Here is a 6,000-nt window from a genome sequence, read left to right as displayed (position 1 = left end):
TGAAGATATTTCTCCTTATCTCAGTCCTAAATGGCCAACTCCTTATCCTGAGGCTGTGACGCCTCGTTCTCGACTCTCCAGTCAGGGGAAACATCATCCCTGCATCTACCCTGTTAAACCCTCGAAGAATTTTATACATTTCAATGAGATTACTTTTGATTTTTCGAAACTCCTCAAGCTTTTCAATTTTTAATGTGACTTCTACCGATGCTTTAGATGAAACAGAAAATGCAGAGCCACTCTCAGTGAGGATAAATTATTTAAATGCGCACGAAGTTGCAATAAAACATCAGAAGAATTAATTTCTTTCCAGCTGAGCAAGCGCAGTTAGAGGAATCTCGCATTTGAGAGTCAGTGGCGTGGCCAGGTTTGTGGATGGAGATTTCTTCAGGGGGAGGCTTTGATGGATGGCCACAAAATATTGAGGAGACTTGGATGTCTTGTAGTTATGTGCGCAACTCTCTCACACATCATAATTCACCCGTTCTTTTTAAGCCGTGCAGTTAGTTTGCACCCAGATTACCTGAGTCTCTGGGCGTAAATGCAAACCGAGCTCTCGGTCCCAGGGCCCATGCTTTGATTGTCATCAGTGATGCCAAATGGTGGAGCAGAGGTGGAGGTTTGGATGGGGTGGAATGTAGAGGAAGTCGTAGAAGAAAAGAAATTACAAATTGGAAGGAAAGGGTAGGAGCAGAGTGGTTAGGATTTGGAATGCATAACCTAATCAGGTGGTTCTCAATACTGATTCAATAGTAGTCTTCATGGGGGGGGGGGGGGGTGGAGGGGTGTTGGATAAATACTTGAAGGAGAAAAAATTGCAGGAATATGGGGAAAGAGCAGGGGAGTGAGACTGACTGAATTGTTCTTCACAGACTCGATGGGCCAAATGGCCTCCTTTTGTGTAGCACTATTCTATGGTTCTAGGTAGGGTAGGGGTGAGGTGGCGTGTGTGCGTGGGGTCATAGGTCACTGGACAGCAGTCCGGAGCAGGACCCCTGTGTGACCTACCCTTTCTATTGTTGGGATGGAGTGATTAATTGTGCTCTGGATGAGATGGACCCAAGGGCCTGTTTCTGTGCTGGATAACTCTATGACTCTATAACAGCAACAATCTGCATTTATATAGCAGCTGTAGGCATGTCCGCTTGTGGTGGATCATTGAAAATTGCGCAAGAGGCAGGAATTAAAGGATCACAGAGATCTCGGAGGGTTGTTGGGCTGGAGGAGGTTACAGTGATAGGGAAGGACGAGGCTATGGATGGATTTGAAATGAATGAATCTGCGATCCTCAGTGCTTACAAACCCAGAACCCCCGACAAAGCAGACAGCACCAAAGTGTTGCACAGGCCTGTTGCAGCGAGTGAGCTGTTGCAATCGTGTTTGCTGATGTGATCTGGTGCTTTTTCAATTAGTGAAGAGTTGAAGTTTCTGTCATTAAACTCACAGCTTCCTGTGGAGCAGGTTTGCTCTGTTTTCTCCCCAGAGGAAGTCGCATTGTGCTGATCACAGCTCCTCCTTCCTTACCACACAGGTCAGCCTGAACTCCCTCCCCCAGAGGGAAAAATCTCTCTGTGTGCCAACCATATTTTAGGCATTGGTAAATTTCTGCTACCTTAATAAATGAGTGGTTTAAATGCATTTTTTAAAAACATAGACAAAGGGTTGAGACCTCCTCATGGAAGTTTGCGTGGTCCCCGCATTAGCCGCTGGTCAGTGCCAGTCAGGGCTCAGTCTCACAGTCTCACAGTCTTGCACCTGAGTCAGATGGTTAGAGGTTCAAAATCAATTCCAGAGATTTCAGCACATAATCCTCCCAGAACAATACTGAGAGGGCGCTGTCGGATTAGTACTGAGGGAGTGCTGCACTGTCAGAGGGATAGTATTGAGGGAATGCTGCACTGTCAGAGGGACAGTACTGAGGGAGTGCTGCACTGTCGGATGGTCAGTGCTGAGGGAGTGCTGCACTGTCAGAGGGACAGTACCGAGGGAGCGCTGCACTGTCAGAGGGACAGTACTGAGGGACTGCTGCACTGTCAGAGGGACAGTACTGAGGGAGTGCTGCACTGTCGGATGGTCTGAACTAAGGGAGTGCTGCACTGTCAGAAGGTCAGTACTGAGGGAATACCGCGCTCAGAGGACAGTACTGAGGGTGTGCTGCACTGTCAGAGGGACAGTACTGAGGGGGTGCTGCACTGTCAGATGGACAGTATTGAGGGAGTGCTGCACTGTCGGATGGTCAGTGCTGAGGGAGTGCTGCACTGTCAGAGGGATAGTATTGATGGAATGCTGCACTGTCAGAGGGACAGTACTGACGGAGTGCTGCACTGTCAGGGGGTCATTACTGAGAGAATGCTGTACTGTCGGAGGGACAGTACTGAGAGAATGCTGTACTGTCGGAGGGACAGTACTGAGGGAGTGCTGCACTACTGGAGGGTAAGTACTGAGAGTGCTGCACTGTTGGAAGGACAGTACTGAGGGAGTGCTGCACTGTCGGAGGGTCAGTACTAAGGGAGCGCTGCACTGTCAGAAGGTCAGTACTGAGGGAATACCGCGCTGTCAGAGGGACGGTACTGAGGGAGTGCTGCACTGTCAGATGGTCAGTGCTGAGGGAGCGCTGCACTGTCAGAGGGTCTGTACTGAGGGAATGCTGCACCGTCAGAGGGTCAGTACTAAGGGAACGCTGCATTGTCGGAGGGACAGTACTGAGGGAGCGCTGGAGTGTCAGAGGGACAGTAATGAGGGAGTGCTGCACTATCGGAGGGTCAGGACTGAAAGTGCTGCACTGTCAGAGGGACAGTACTGAGAGACTGCTGCACTGTCAGAGAGTCAGTACTGAGGGAAGGCTGCAATGTCAGAGGGTCAGTACCGAGGGAACGCTGCAATGTTGGAGGGTTGGTACTGAGAGAGTGCTGTACTGTCAGACGGTCAATTCTGAGAGAGTGCTGTATTGTTGGAGGATAGTACCGAGGGAGCGCTGTATTGTTGGAGGGCCAGTAATGAGACAGTGCTGCACTGTTGGAGGGGCAGTGCTGAGAGAGTGTCACACTGTTGGATGATCAGTATTGAGGGACTGCTGCACTGTCTGAGAGTCAGTACTGAGGGAGTGCTGTACTCTCAGACGTGTGGTACTGAGGGTGTGTTGCTTGTCAAAAAGGCACTCCTGAAGGAGGAATATACTGTCAGAGGGGCGGTACTGAGGGCTGCAATATTGGAAGGACAGTATGAGTGAACGTCAGATGGTCAGTATTGTGGGACTGCTGCATTGTTGGAGGTTCAGTAATAAAGGACTGATGCACAATCGGAGGGGCAGTAATGAGGGAGCACTGCATTGTTGGAGGGGCAGTACTGAAGGAGTGCTGCACTGTCGGCAGGGCAGTATTGAGGGAGCATTGCATTGTCAGAGGGGCAGTACTGAGCACGTTTTGCATTATCAGAGGGGCAGTACTGAAGGAGTGCTGCGCTGTCAGAGACCCACCCACTCCCGGAGAGTTCTTATGCTCTCCTGCTACAACTATCATGTTTGCTTAAAAGCAATCCTTGAACTTTCCAGCTAAAACCACCAAAGCTCAAGGCATGGTCCTTGAAATGGACGTCTATTCTCCACACCTGCATCTACTGTGCATTCTGAGAATGCGTTCTCATCTCCACCCAGATTTACTGCTCGGATTGAGGATGTGCTCTATTGACACCCAGTGTTACTGGTCAGAATGAGAATGGGAGTCTTCCTCTACAGTGAGAGCGAAGTTTCCTCTCTCCCGATACAGCAGTTCACTTCAGCTACCTGGAACAGGGCAGTCAATATCATTTTATTTGGTTTTGTTTTCAATATGTATACTCTTTACCTTGAAACGTTTCTAAATTACCGTTCTTTTGGGATCCTTATTAGCTTCGAACAGCATGTTTTGTGATCAGTTTGTTCTCACTGTTCCTCCCTTTGCTTTAAACCTTAGTTTTGGTCCAAATGTTGGCTCAAACACATTTTAAAGAGAAGAGGTCAAAAGGCAACTTCCACAAAGCCGAGTCTAAGATAGTGACGTGTGGACGTTTGTCTATTTGCACTGGACTGTGGTCCTCCTGAGTGACAGCTGGGAGAAGGATTGCATTGCCTGCCTGCTGAATGAATTACTGTCCATAAATGTCATGGAGCTGATAAACAATGGCTTCGTCTCTACACTCAAACTCAGCAGCAGTGAGCTGGGTGGCCAGGGGAAGAAACACATGATGTTGTTCCTTGGGATACTTCATGATAATGTCTGACCTCCGCACCCTCCTTGTGTTTTGTCTAGATGACACTGTTGGTAGGAGGTCGCGTGAGACAACAAACAAGGGCAGCAGGCCCAGAGAAATTGCTCTTCACTTGTTGAATAACAAGGCACCATTAGCTGAGCCACGTGTGTTTGCTCAGGTGTGTGACAGTGAGGAGAATTCTGAGTGGGTAGGAGTGCGTATTCCGACAGTGGGGACACCGATGGGCCATTGCACAGTTTAGGCCGACACTCCCTCCATGCCAGTACTGAGGAAGCGCTGCAGTGTTGGCAGGTGCCAGCTTTCAGATGAGACGTTGATGTTAAAAGATCCCAAGGCCACTATTTTGAAGAGCAGGGAAATCCTCCCCAGTCCTGGGGTCAATATTTATCCCTCAACCAATATCACTTAAAACAAACAGATTATCTGGCCACTATCTCATTGCTGTTTGTGGGATCGTGCTGTGCACAATTTGGCTACATTGCAACAGTGCCTACACTTCACTAACATACTTCATTGGCTGTAAAGCATTTTGGGATGTCCTAAGGTACTGAAAGGGGCTATATAAATGCAAATCTTCCTTTATTGTGCGGTTATTGTATTCAAACTGAGTGCTTAACTTTGCGGGAGGGGTGAGTGGGCACATGCAACGCAAAGTGAATAACCATTTGATTGATGTATGGAAGCAGACTTACCATGGGACTGAATGCAGGCAATGATTGGAAGGAACAATGACTGAATTTTTGGTGAATGCCAGTGGTGGTCATGTGGGGCGGGTGGGAAAGCCATTAAGGGAGACATACTGGCTATGCTGGGACAAGTAAATCCACAGCAGTCACAAAGCAGCGGCAGAGCTGGTGGAGGAAGATGGTTTGGATAATTATATGGAAAGGTTATGAGGAGGTCCAGGAAGTATAACATGTCCGCAGTGCAAGGAATGGCATTGATGGGAACGGTCTTGAAATGTCAGCAGAATGGAAACTAGACTGAAGGGACTCGAACAAGGAGAAGCGGAGGAAGAGTGCATGAAAATGGGTGGCAGTGAGGCATTCCAGAACCTTAGAGAAGGTTAGAAATAGGGAGCTAGTTGGAGAGAGCGCCAAGAGACCGCGGATAAAAGTGAGGAATGCTGGCGACGGTTTTCAAGGGGTTGAGTGGGAAGAACATTTTTGGAGAAATATCAGTTCACAATATCAGTGAGTTTAGGACTGAGGAGACATTAGTTGGAGGGTGAGGAGCTGAGCTGGGGGGAAATCAAGGGAGCTGGAGCTGCATCTCATGGGTATGATGATTCCAGTGAGGGCTGGCAGGGAAGATACAGGGTGTTGTCAGTATGGGGGTTAAGCTCGGCGCAAGCCAAGAGAGGTTCAGGCATGTTGAATGGAGGTGGCCTCAATTTTGGAGACAATTTCAGGATAAATTTCACTCAAGTCATTTGGTAGTCTTTGTAATACTTTATTAGGAAGAGGTTGTAGAGGCCAGGCTTTTATTTATAAATCAAATACAATATAGTACATTAATGTGTCTGATATTCTGAGCTTATGAAGATGATTCATTCAAACTGTGACAGAAACCTTGTGTTTTTCATTTGCAATTGCTGAACTCCCAGTCAGAATTACAGATGTGGGTCCGATTGTTGCTCCACTTAATATGAGGCGTTAATTAAAGAAAGTAAAATTCACTCATTTTGATTAGCGAATTTATTTACACATTTCCATCAGTTGCTGTTCCCTAACTTCCAAAGGCGTAGGTACA

Source organism: Heterodontus francisci, chromosome 25 (genome assembly GCF_036365525.1).
Source record: "Heterodontus francisci isolate sHetFra1 chromosome 25, sHetFra1.hap1, whole genome shotgun sequence".
Lineage (NCBI taxonomy): Eukaryota > Metazoa > Chordata > Chondrichthyes > Heterodontiformes > Heterodontidae > Heterodontus > Heterodontus francisci.
This window is presented reverse-complemented; position numbering follows the sequence as displayed.